This window comes from Schistocerca americana, chromosome 1 (assembly GCF_021461395.2).
Source record: "Schistocerca americana isolate TAMUIC-IGC-003095 chromosome 1, iqSchAmer2.1, whole genome shotgun sequence".
NCBI classification, from domain to species: Eukaryota; Metazoa; Arthropoda; class Insecta; order Orthoptera; family Acrididae; genus Schistocerca; species Schistocerca americana.
Genome location: NC_060119.1, coordinates 225,618,706 through 225,632,837, shown reverse-complemented (window position 1 = coordinate 225,632,837; position 14,132 = coordinate 225,618,706). Strand labels below are relative to the sequence as shown.

At 42.1% G+C, this 14,132-nt stretch overlaps 1 protein-coding gene across 8 annotated transcripts in view; it reads left to right on the top strand.

The window, feature by feature from the left end:
- Positions 1-14,132, top strand: part of LOC124615282 (protein hu-li tai shao) — a 444,989-nt gene that overhangs the window by 244,780 nt on the left and 186,077 nt on the right. The gene's annotated exons all lie outside the window — the stretch shown is intronic.

The window sequence follows — 14,132 nt, the reverse complement described above, 5'->3', positions numbered from 1 at the left end:
AAAAATCCTGCTGTTGACCTCGCAACCAGGGTCACTAGTGTCGTGTCAGCTATTACAGACGGTAACAATTTTCTTAGCCGTGAGTGTCGCAACTGTGAATGTTAGACTGTGAACAAGTTGGACAGAAGAAATAAAGATAATTCACAGTGTAAAAATGAGAGCTTCTTGGAAACTTAGAAAATTAAATCGTGAAGGTTTGTGCTATCCAACGTGGTGCAGTCACACGTAATAGTTACGTAATATCGGTCAGTTTATTACACGTACTGTTTTAGAAAAGATCTTTAAGCAGCTTATAAAACTGGTTTAGCAGTTCTGGTTTGGTATTTCGTTCTCGATCCGCACATGCTGAAAACAGATTGTTAAAATACGGAAAGGACGCAGGTTGGGAATTTCATCATTCAAACACAGATTGCGAACTCTGCTGAGTTCCCGGCTTCGGTTAAGCCCGCAAGGCCACTGGAAGGCCATCCAGCGGCTGAAAGTCCAAATTCGCTGAGAACAGACCTCGAAAATAGCAGCTCCAAACGGAGAAGAGTATAACTGGCTCAAGAACATATGTAATACATTGCGTTACATCATAATCAGGCGAACTGTGATTTGGTTACCGTCGTGTACACAGTAATCATCATCACAGATCATTTCGCAAATCGCATGGACTGTAGTTTTATCATGATGATTTAGTTTCTGCAATAGTTAATTGACTGACAGGACATGAGTTCAGTGGCTGTAGTCAGTAGGCATCGCCCTTGTCTTCGTGCTGCCCGCCCGATAGCGTCAGGATGACTTATACGACCTTTTAAGCCATCCTCCACGTTTTTATCATTACGCGGGCTCTTATCGCAGCGCAACCCAGCTCCGAACAGTTTTACTGTCCTCAGCTGCGTGTAATGCGACGCAGCTGCTGCAGTTCAGTGCGGGTAAATACATTAGCGGCAAAGCAAGACTGCCTGAGAAGGTACTGGCGCATATTTTAATACTTCTGCTTTGTGTCACGAAAACGATTTGCTGAGCGTGATTGATGAACACTGGGAGAATAAGGATTTGGCGTCACATTAAAGATAACGATTCAGAATTGTACGAAGAACTATATATTTGGTAGTATTTAAATGTTACTTGCTATCAACTATTAGAGGTCTCCAAATAGGACCCACGGATTGCAACAATCCGTTACCTGTTGCGCAGATCGCAGCAGTCGATCGCTAATTGCCTGAGAGATTAGCGTGACCACATGTGCGATGTTTATTACGTAGGCATCGCCTTTTTCTGGCCTCGTGAGTGTTTTGTCGACTCCTCGCAACGATGTCTTACGTCAGCGAATCGACTAGTGTGTTATCTGATTGTCTACTATAGTCCTGATAAATAAAGCTTCGTAGTAACTGTATTTATTTGTGACAATATTACCTAACATTATCATGCGAGCAACATTATCATGTTTGTATTCTGCTGTTCTTAAATATACGGTAAATATATGCATTTTGACCAAAGGTGGCCGAAATATGACCTATACTTAAAAAAAAAGCGAGCATAAGTTTATAAGCACCTGGATACGTGCATAGACTGTTGTAAAATTCACCATAAAGTTCAGGAGAAAATATGATTAGTCATTAAAATCCGGGTCCTGGTTATTCTAGTTGATGATGCTGCACATAAGAAAGTGTGTCGGGACGATGGACGGTAGTGAGAGCCCAACAAGAGTTGAACAAAATAGAGATGTTTTACGAAACCTAAACAGAACACACACAGGGCCACGAAACCTAGACAGAACACACAAAGGCCTAAAATTCAAAATACGATACAATAAAACACTGCATTGTACCTTGTTGATGCTTTCGCCCCTTCTTAGTAAGACCTTCCCTTCTTCCCCGTCGAAAAAAAAAACAAAAAAAAACGATGAAACTGCAGGCACATAAATGTGTACCGTAATTCATGTCAGCTTCTAATGTAGCCATTGACAAAAGATTTCTGTCAACAAGCCAAATGTTCCACATTAGGGTGAAAATTCTTTCTAGAGCAGCACTGGAATTAGGTATAACAAACAGAAGACACAACTTTGAACAGGTTTTCATAGTTTTCATAACGACGAAAAACTTTTATCCACTTATCAGACTTCAGGTTAAAAAAGTTCTCTTCTTTGTGAAAGGTGTTTGATCGCACACATTCTTCGAACATCAAATCGACGCCTACACGAAGTGCACATCGAGAAGCCGCTCCTGGAATTGAGCACTGTTTGCCTGTTAATGAAGATGGTTTGGAAGCTTTATACATGCTCTCTTCAAAGTCGAATCCTTTGTCAAGATAGTCTAAGCCACACTGTAAGTAAACGGCCCATTATATTTTGAATGATTTGACACGATCGTCATATACTGAGGATCGAGGATGTCAAAGAGGAGGGAAACTACTCAACACCACTTAGTTGTTCTTGCAGAGAACGATTAAGTACTGTTATTGTCGACTTGTGACTCTCTACACGAAAAGAATGGTTGTCGACTCAGGTTTGCCAACTGAGCTCTCTTACTAAAACTAAATACAGAATTTTAAACTTGAGTAACTTCTACATGAATGACACTCACTTTCAAACCCACGATGGAAAGTATTATAGTGAATATTCTCCATTTGTGTATGATTGGGATTTTTACCTATCCTGATAAGGTTTAATGGGGAGTCGGGTTTTCAGCTGGATATTCGGGACTACTCTGTAAAAGGCATTATACCACGTGACGCATCAGACAACAGCTTCATTTTCCTCATCTGACTTGGGTGCACACCATTGTGCGTTTGGAACATTTAGGGTCTTCTTGTCATAGAGGCTAATTGTCCATCGGAGCCTGCGCTACGAGCGATATAGAGCAATGACGTCCAGTGTTACGTTAACAAGTGATGGCGAGAATTTTCCAAGTTTATCGAGTGTTCAAGGAAAATATACCCATGTATGAAGAGCACACTGCAGCGTTGCCAACGCCAGGGGGAGAACTGCTGGAGAAATGGAGAGTGCCGTGTGGGACGGATATGCTGCAGAATGCCCCCGCCCCCCTCCACCCCGTCTGACATTCATACCATTCTTTTACGAATGATACTTAATAATAGATAGTACACAAGAGTTTGAGGAGAGATTATTAGGTCCACTGTCGGCGATGAAATGACCAACAAATTACACTTGTTTCTTATACCCATGGAAAACTCCACTCGTTCACTTCCCCATCCTCACCCTTTTCTGGTTATCCTTTCATGCCCTCAGTAACAGTTCAATGGAAGCGTTGTATCAAACTTCGTGTGGCTCTTAACTGATAGATACATTACAGGTATCTTTGTGCTACTTTGGTAGGTTCTCATGCAGTACAGAAAAACCTCCCAAATACGACACTGCCTTTGCGGGGAAGTAGAAAAAATACATTGCTGGAACTTTCTATTAAAGTGTAGTAAATTATTAAGGTCAACAGCCCTCCTGAGTACCAGTAGATTTGGCGCAAGAGTGCTGTGCGACGATTCAGTGATTACGCGCTGTTCGTGGAAGTTGCATGTCGTTTCCGGGAAGGCGGTCATTTCGTCCTTTCCTGTGGCAGGTGCTAGGTCATTGGGCCTCCAGAGTTTTTCTCGTACTGCGTGGCGTTGTGAAAGTAGTAGTTAAATTAGGTCAGCCGTTGTCTACACAATTTTCCGCTGAGCTCGACGAATGGTTAACGCTTCGGTGGTAGTCGTCGCAGCATTAATCACAAGTGAGACGGTGAGATTTTAAGACACACGTAAAATTCTGTAAACTGTAAGAAATCTTATTACACCGCCCCCCCCCCCCCCCTCCCTAAACCAACGTTGCCACACCGCAAATGGATCCGTCCCGGGAGTCAACATTTGAATCCAGCAAGAGAAAAGTTTCATCGCCAGAATACGGCAGATAAAGGGAGAAGGTGAGGTGGCGTACAGTTTGGAGTTATCAGATCTGCAGTCACTGCTCCGCTTTTATTTAACCTTGTTTTCAATTGTCTCCCTGCAACATTTTCGCAATCTCTCACACTGAAGGGATGCGATATAGTTTTAGGTGACTCGTCCGTCTATTTGGATTCCCCGCTACAGTCGTACACAGCATACCATTGCACATCTATATACGACGGTCACTCAAAAAAAATGCACACTTTTTTTTAAATTCATCTTTTATTCTACATCTTTGAAAGTTTTATAGTGTGTAGATACGTCCTTTAGGACCAATATTTTCATTTCTCTACATAATTTCCACCCCTCTCAACTGCCGTACGCAAGCTGGAACCAGCGCCTGTATACCCGCAAAAATTCTGGGCCAACCTGTTGGAGTCACTGTTTGGCAGCGTGCACAAGGGAGTCGTCATTTTCAAACCTTGTTCCACGAAGAGTCTTTCAGTTTCCCAAAGAAATGATAGTCCCATGGAGCCAGGTCAGTACTGTAAGGCGGGTGTTTCAGTGTTGTCCTTACGAGTTTTGTGACCGCTTCCATGGTTTTTTGACTGACATGTGGCCATGCATTGTCGTGCAACAGCAAAACATCCTGTTTCTGCCGTTGTGGGTCGAACACGACTCGAGCTTGAAATTTCTTTTCTTCAATGTCGTCACATATGCATCAGAATTTATGGTGGTCTACTTGGCATGATGTCCACAAGCAAGAGTCTTTCGTAATCGAAAAACATCGTAGCCATAGCTTTTCCAGCAGAAGGTGTGGTTTTGAATTATTTTTTTTCTTGGGTGAATTTGCATGATGCCACTCCATTGATTGGCTCTTCGTCTCTGGTGAAAAATGATGGGGCCATGTTTCATCACCTGTCACAAGTCTTCCAAGAAATTCATCTCCACCATCCTCGTACTGTTCCAAAAGTTCGCTGCAACCGTTTTTCTTGTTTCTTTGTGAGCCACTGTCAGCATCCTGGGAACCCACCTGGCACAAACCTTTTTTAACGCCAACACTTTCAGTATTCTGCAAACACTTCCTTCCCCTATTCCAACGTAGCGTGACAACTCGTTCACTTTGATGCGCCTGCCAGCAGTCACCAATTCGTTAACTCGCTGCACATTGTCTCGAGTGTGTGCAGTACGAGGCCCGCCGCTGCGAGGACAATACTCAATATTGCCGTGCCCGCTTTCATCACGTAACCTGCTTGCCCACCGACTAACTGTACTGCGATAGACAGCAGCATCTCTCTACACCTTTTTCAACCTCTTGTCGATGTTTCCCACGGTCTCGTTTTCACAGCACAGGAATTCTATGACAGCACGTTGCTTCTAACGAACGTCAAGTGTAGCAGCCATCTTGAAGACATGCTGTGACGGCGCCACTCACGGGAACAGGTTGTACTAAGTTTGAAAACAAGCGGGAAGGATGTATCTACACACTGTAAAACTTTCACACATGCAGAATGAAAACTGTATTTTAACAAAAATAGTGTGCATTTCTTTTGGAGTGACCCTCTTACAAATCGGGAATTTAGTGTGTCATCTGATCAGTTTGAGTATAGTGACTTATCCAGATTTTGGGGCTCTACCTTGTCTCGTAAAGTTGTTAATTCGTTTCTTTATTTTGTAAACAATGACCAGGAGAAATAAACTAACAACCATTCTTTAGCTGTACACGAAATATCTCTTTGAGACAATCATAGATAATGTTTTACATCGTTAACCGGTAACCAACTATTGGCCATCATCTGGCCGATTGAAAGCAGTAGCAGTCATCAAACAATGCTTGGTGAAACTCTGAGATGCTCTCAGTCGTTCTGGTGATCGCCGGTGGTGGGCTCATCAGTTAGCGATGTAATCAATTTTATGTGATAAAAAGTCAATCACAATCTTCACGACAAAATGTCAGGTTTCCGAAAATGAATTTATTTGTTGTGCACAGCATCAAACTGTCGTCGAAATATTGTTTCCTCGTGTAAGCCTCACGTAGTATAACATTCGTAATTGCCGTACCAGGAATAAAGAAGCTACACATGGCAATAAACTTATGAAATTCGTACAACTACTGTGCAGCTTGAATCAAAGGAGAAGTATAAAATTTGCAATATTTTCAGCGTAAATCTTACCTCCTCCATTTACGGGGCGATTGCTGTGTTCTCGCAATGGACAATACAGACGAAATGCTCCAGTGCTCTTCAGAATGCTTCAGTTTTTGCTTATATGTTGTTTGCGGTTGTTTTCTTTTTCCCGGAGTTGCGTTTCGGCGAAGTAAACGCGTGGCACGTAGCGCCTGATATTTTTAGTGTTGGCGTCTTCTCGTGGAAATTTCAATCGAGTGACCAAGTTCTGCGAGAATAAAAGAGCCGTTGAGGTTTTTATAACGGACCCGGTTTTTGTTCTGGCGAAGCGGTAGCCCCGTTCGCCGGTGCCGTACGCTTGCTTCCTCGTCGACAGTGAAAGTTCAGCCGACGCGGCTCACTGGCGAATTGGCCCCAAAAGGATCGTGACCCGCTGACTTTCACAGCCGCTCCTTTAGTCTTCCGGGTCTGCGAGGGCGGGCTAACACTTTGTGATTGGCATCTGCGCGCTCGCAGTGCGCTGTCGTGGTATAGGGGAGTACATACCCTGCTCAGGAAATAGCGAGACCATCATAGACAGCTGCCTCAGCGAGATAACAGTTTACAATATTGATTGCTGTGTACGTATAAAACTAGGAGATTACTAATTAAGATGGAAAAATTGGTATCTGTTCTTTCGAGAACAGTTACTATCTTCATATATATAGTTAAAGGCTACCCACCCATTGACCTTCGTCTGTGCGATTGCGCACAGGTTGCCCGAACTCCTACGGGAATCGTTACCTTAGTGTGTGCGAGTACTGAGTGGATGGGCAAATATCTGTTAGGTACGTTATGTATGTAGATTGTGGACAGTTGGGAATCTGGGTCTCACGGGAAGCGTGCAAGGGACAAGTCCCTGCAGTCGCGTTGTTTATCTGTGTCCTCGGTGGCTCAGATGGATAGAGCGTCTGCCATGTAAGCAGGAGATCCCGGGTTCGAGTCCTGATCGGGGCACACATTTTCAGCTGTCTCCATCGAGGTATATCAGCAACACCTGTCGGCAGCTGAGGGTTTAAATTATCATTTATTCTAGAGAAGATGCACGGTCATCATTGGTACCTGTTCTTTCGACAACAGTTGCTATCTTCATATATATGGAAAAATTACTGTTTGTAGAAATTCTTTGCATCAGAACAAATACACATGAAAGTACAGATGTGTAGGAAATTAAGTGGAGGTGCAGTCCTGCATTATACTGTACGGAGTCAGTTCCAAACCCAGTGGATTGTAGCAAAGGCACGTTGTCTACCAGAGAGAGTACGATTTCCTTTCAAATGGACGCGAAAAGTTGTCCAATTACTGTAAATGCTCTGACTGTATTTGCCCAAGATATAATTCGTCATGAAAAATAAAACGCAGTAAAATCTCTTTCAGAAGCAGTGTTCTTGTTGTTGCTGTGGTGGTGGTGGTGGTGGTGGTGGTGGTGGTCTTCGGAACTAGTTTGATGCTGCTCTCTATTCTCGACCATCCTGGCAACCCTCTTCACTCTGAATTGCGACCTGCATCCATTTGCATCTGATTGCTGTATTCAAGCCTTGGCACCCCTCTAAAATTTTAACCTCCACCCTCCCCACACACTCTCCATTACCAAACTGACGATTCCTTGATATCTCATGATGTGACCTATCAACTGACCCCTTCTTCTGGTCAAGTTGTGCTTAAGTTTATTTTTTCCCCTATTCAGTTCGTACCTCATATGTTATTTGACCTACCCGTGTAATCTTCAGCATTCTCTATAGCAACACATTACAAAAGCCCCTAATCTCTTCTTGTATGAACTGCTTGTCGTCCAAGATTAATTTCCGTATAAAGCCAAACACCTTACAAATACGCCTAGCTTCGACTTTCAAACAGTAAAGTAGATGCTAACAAATTATTGTATTTCAGAAAAGTTTTTCTTGCTGTTGCCAGTCTGGGGTACAGTCCTCTCTGCTTCGGACATCATCCGCTATTTTGCTGCCCAAATAACAAAAGCTATTTACTACCGATGGTGTCTCATTCGCTAATCAAATTCCCTCAGCATCGCCTAGATCAATTTGATTACGCTCCATTAGCCTTACTTTTCTTTTGTTGACATTCATCTTATAATCTCTTTTCAAGAAACTATCTATTTAATTAGACTGCCAAATCCTTAGCCGTCTCTAATGGGATGAAATTGTCATTGGCAAACCTTAAAGTTTTTATTTTTTCCTCATCAACTTTTAATTCCCTTTCCAAATTGCTTCTTGGTTTAGTTTATTGCTTGCTTAGTATACCGACTGTAGCTATTAAGTATTTGTAATTAGACCGTCTGAGCATATACAAGAGCATAAAAAATGATCCTATTTCAAACAGTATATCGTCTACGTGATTAAAAATAGAAACTTAGACTAGACTGATTTTTAACTTACAAATAACAGTAAAAAGTTTTTATTTTCAAAAGAACCATTCGATTTTACGAGGCTAGGGACGGCTGAGGTGGTACCGTGGGTTTCTGCTAACAATTTGGGCCCCTCAATATGTACTGAACAAAGCCGCGCCTTCAGGTTTCGAGTTTATCAATTGCTGTGTCATAGTTACGCCTGTGAGCGCCTTGACGCAGTAAATCATTTTACCGGTGAGCCTCTCATGTTTTCACCAACGACAAAAACATTTAGAGTGAGCGGTTTGCGCCGGCCGGAGTGGCCGAGCGGTTCTAGGCGCTTCAGTCTGGAACCGCGCGACCGCTACGGTCGCAGGTTCGAATCCTGCCTCGGGCATGGATGTGTGTGATGTCCTTAGGTTAGTTAGGTTTAAGTAGTTCTAAGTTCTAGGGGACTGATGACCTCAGATGTTAAATCCCATAGTGCTCAGAGCCATTTGAACCATTTTTTTGAGCGGTTTGAGCCAATTTTACTAAGCTATGCCTGTATAAATACTATATTTGCCATACATTAACACGTAATAAGGCTTATGTTGCAGTATTAATATTGTACTTTATATGTGTTAGACGGTGATAAATTTTTGTTTGCAGCGATGGCAATGGTGGTATTACCAGCTCCTTTGGTGCTGCTAGTAAGAACCTTCAAAATATAAAAGGACACAAATTATCACTACAGTACTTTTCACCAATTTTGTGTTGCCGAAGCTTCGTAGAAAGTTAACGCGGAGAAAGATAAACAAAACGTGATGACAGCTGTACAGGCACTGCCGAGCAAAGAATGAGCCTAAAAAGGCAGCAAAATTGGTATCTGTTTGCAAGAAAATTTGTACTTTGTGCAATCGTATAAAAATACTTGGTTTAATAAAAACGTCGTTCCTGTAATTTTTTGTTTAATTTTTTGAATTTACCCCGTGGGACTTCCATTACAAGCAGTCTTTTTTTCGCAGATTGTGCAATATTCCACATAACAAATTACTTCTTTTGTCTTGCATAATACTTCAAATAGGATGATAGTCGTGAAAGATATGTCATTGTATGTGGTCAGCAAGTTTCAAGTACTTAAAAAATAGTGGCATTAAGAACAAAAAACAGTAGGGGCCCATTATACCATCTCTTCCTACATAGATTTACATGCATGGGCTTATTACCTTGGGGTACTACATAATATTATGTTTACAGTAAGCCTTTTCATTTGCCTTTCACAAATGCTCACGGAACGCATGATAAATATCCAAACGATATCAAACTCTTCCCACACTTCTGAAAGTTTGTCTCGAGTTCACTGCACTCACTGCTTTTGCTACTTGGCGTCGCAGTTCATCTAGAGATTAGAAGAGGCGGTACATAGACGGAAGGTCTATTGTGGAGGCAGCTCATTAACGAGGACACAAAGGTGTTAGTGCGGTGGTGCTCCGTATTGTTGAAAACTAAATCTTATGGTCTGTACGCGCTGTTGTAGAAAAAGCCAGATCTACAACGCGTCTAGGTTGAGACGTTCTGTAACGTTCATGGCTGGCACGACGGGTAGACTACGACAAACCGCTACTGACTACGCTGTCTCTTCAACGAGGACACAGGAGAGAGGCTCGATGTTGATTTCATCTTTGCATAAACAACTGGCGTCTTGAAACTGCTAATGTCATCGTCGAATGCTTTGAGTTGCAGGGGTGCAGTTCCGTAATCTTGACAAATCACACTGCACAGTTGTAAAATATGATGTGCACATGTTGAAACTGAGAATTCAAAACACCTTTTGTTGCTGTACTGTTGCCAGCTGCACCAGGGAGATACTTGAACTGGTAATCTAAAACTGGCGCCAACGTAAACTTTATTTCGATGCGTAAGTTAAAATTCAACCCAAATTTCCATCTTTACTCAGTGCAGAAGATATGTAGTCTTGGGAAATCGAATGAATCTTTTTCAGACCATTGTATAATATGGCGTTTCGGATCTCTAAAATCATAAAACTAGGCTAGACACACGAAGCTGAGTAGCTCCTCTTACCGGTAAGATTATTTTCTTGAAAGCATTATATACCTGTTGCTAGACATTGTACCTTGGCTCGCAGACGTTTCTGCAGACCCAAGGGAAATACGTTCATATGTCGAGAAAGCTCTGCGTGACTACCGTACCTGGAATCCGTGGACATTCCAGTTCACCACGATAACTGTAAAAGGTTTTTACAACATTTTGCACTTTCCGACTTACCGTAGTAGCTTGTAAACACGCCAGACTCCTACTCAGTGGCGGGGTCCGCGTCGTTATGTGGACAGTACGTAAACAACATGAATAGTGACCAAATTCACGCCACAGGCACGGTGTGCAGTTACGGCTGTTGTGTTTGTAACGACAGCAGTGTCTCCGAGTGGGCGTGCTTCAAGCTTTTACGTTCCAAAATGTGGTATAAGCCAAGCTATGCGAACTTGACACTACTTAATACCCGCAGTGCGCCCACTTCAGGTCGTACGTGGATAAGCTATCCATGGCTTAAGACAAACGTTAAAGGCAGTAATCCAGCAGGTGTCCCACTGCAGCAAAGCGTAGGGTATTTCCGAGTAGGCATCTAAAGTGGCCGTGACTAGGCAACACGTAACGCGAGAGTACTCTTCCGTGAGAGTATTGTGAAATGGCTCGGTAATCCGATTCGGATGAGCGGCTTTCTGTAATTACAGAAGGAAACAGTAGGACTTCAGTGGCTCTGCGTTCAGCGTCACAAGCTTCACCTTTGCGTTCATATGTATGTTACATTAACAGTGTATGATTAAACTGTAGTTTGTTTCCACTACAAAATTAATATTATAATGAATTGACCAAATCGGTTAAATACATTTGCCCATAAGTTAGTTCATTTAGTTTCATAAGTCTTAATTTTCTGCTGCGCCCTTTCAGACCAAGTTTTCTGCTGACGTCATAGCTGCGTCGCTTAGACTCTAGGGCAGTGGTCGGCAAACTTACGAAGTTCTGAGCTACAGTACAGTTTTTAAATCATACTGTGAGCTATCGAAAGAGTCAAGACAGAAATAAGAACTTCTTTAAAAAAATACATTTGTTTATTGCTTATAGGCGTACATTACTGTTAAATACTAAATGAATATTAATTAAATATTTAATTCGCAGCTTCTGAAAATGTAGTTTTGATTAATCCAGTGTCTCCGTGCGGTTTCCTATTCTGTGCACTGATTTTTGAAACTCTGACTGACGCCTGAGTTGCTGCTTTATTTTTTTTCTAATGGTTTAAAAAAGCTGATACTTGAGCAATACATTTTCATTTTAGCTGCCTTAGTTTCTTGCCGTAAAGCAGAAACCAATGGGAGATCATTTTCAATCTCTGAGTGAATGGTTTTTAAGTGATGTTTGACGTTCCTTTCTTCCCAACTCATACACTTATTGGGACACAGTTATTGAACTATATGAAATAAAATCGTCATAACTTGTGAACGGTTTGCGTTTTAGCACGTTCAAACTGCGCGGTTGGCCGCTGGGCGTGATGAGAATAAGCTTATTGTTTGGTTTGCGACGAAGCCCACTTTCATTTGAATGGGTTCGTCAATAATCAAATTGGCACGTTTGGGGGACTGAGAATCCGCATTTCGCGATTGAGAAGTCTCTTCACCCTCAACGCGTGACTGTGTGGTGTGCTGTATCCAGTCACGGAATAATGGGTGCGATATTCCTTGATGGCACGGTGACTACCGAACGGAAGGTGAAGGTATTGGACGATGATTTCATCCCTATTATTCAAAGGACCCTGATTTCGACAAGATGTAGTTAATGCGAGACAGATCTCGACCCCAGCCAAGCAGGAAAGTGTTAAATGTGCTGGAGGAGCACTTTGGGGACGGCATTCTGGCTCTGGCGTGGTCCTCGATGGGCCGCCATATTCTCCGATTCTGAACACTTTCGACTCCATTTTGTGAGGCTACATTGAAGACAAGGCGTACAGCAATAAATAAAGTGTGTGCACGCGGTACTTTGTAACTAATTTATGTTTTCTTCATATAGGTCCATGATTGTCATCCTATAAGTAGCCCAATAATCATACACATTCATGATTTACGTGGGTAAAGAAGTATAGTAATCTTTTTCCCTTGCCGAATGAAAGTGATTATTTTTTATTTTTTTTTTTACCTTTTGCTTGAACACACCATCATTAGAATCAATCTAGCTTAGTATCAATCGATAAATCACACTATCCACGTTAGAAAATTCAGATGCATACACATGAAAAACGTACCGTGCTGAACCTCAAGAGTATACTGTCAGTGGTAAGGTTACCACTGTAGGTTTCTTGATTGCCAGTGGCAAGAGCATGGGAAAAACAAACAGTTGCAGTGATCGCGGTCTGAGCTCAGAGGAGCCAACATGAGCATTACCGCGATCTGCCGAAAATGTCCCCACGAGCTATCAGTTGCTCTCTATCAACGGTTTTGCCGGTCGGGTTGGGGATTTTCTCTGCCCGGGGACTGGGTGTTTGTGTTGTCCTCATTATTTGATCGTCATTCGTAACTGTAAAAAATTGGATTGTGAAAAAATTGGGACGTTCTATGGGCGCTGATGACCGCGCGGTTAGGCGCCTCACAAACCAAACATATCTATCAACGGCTTGGCGATCACTGGAATAGGGTGCCCAGATCGTCGACTTCATTTGTTTTCTGGGGCTACATACCGTTTCTGACAAGAAGTGAACCGTTCTGGGTAAAATATTTATCTCCCTACGTAATTCTTAGAAGGTGTGCCTTGAGACAGTTTTTATACAGTGTTGCATCGGAACTCGGGAGTGTATTTTTACACTTCACCTGATATCTTCAGCCTAGTATCGCCTGTGAAAGTATGTTTTCTCGACCATATAAATATCACCAACCGCGCACTTCTATTCTGAAGCAGACTGCTTAAGTTGCATTACGTATGCCAGAAAGACCAACAATACTGTAAAATAAAGATCGCGCTATTGTGCTGTCAGCTCTTCAGGGGCTACAGCTCCCAAAAAGTGTCAGACGACTGCTGTGCTGCGGCTAGGGTTGCCAATTGTCCGGCTTTTCACGGTCGTGTCCAGCGAAATATATACAATCCACGCCTGTCCGGGTTTGATGGGCTTTTTAGCGATGAGGCAGATAACACACAAGGCCAGGTCCAATTTAATGACGTTGTTGTTGGGTAATTTAAAATTATCCTGTCAAGAATTCCAAGACAAATTACACTCTTGATAAAGTGGGTCTAAATGAGAAATATTAATAATTAACCACAAATTATTGTTATTTCTTTACAATTCTAACTCACATGACTAAAGGTATACAATTTCTTTTCGTTTTTACTCTCAGAAGGAAGATAATAGTTTATTTTATTTAACTAAGAACTTTTAGTTTATTATGACGTAAGATTATTTTAGGAAGAAGACCAGAGCAATTATGACGACTGAACGTGTAGTTGCTATCATAACTGCAAAATTAGAAAAATGTGTACTGATTGTATTTTTTCTTTTTAGTTTTTTTAAGGTTCATCTTGCAAAAAACGGATTCTAGTTAATAAACAACTGAAAGTACCCAACTGACTCTATTTTTGTTTAAAACAGGAAATCTGGTTTTTGGGTAAAGTATCCAGCTTTTCTTTTGGACCGGGCAACCCTACGTGCATACGCTTTGTTCAGAAATTCACGCGGGGGGGGGGGGGGGGGAATGCAAGGATCTTTTACCTATCACGTC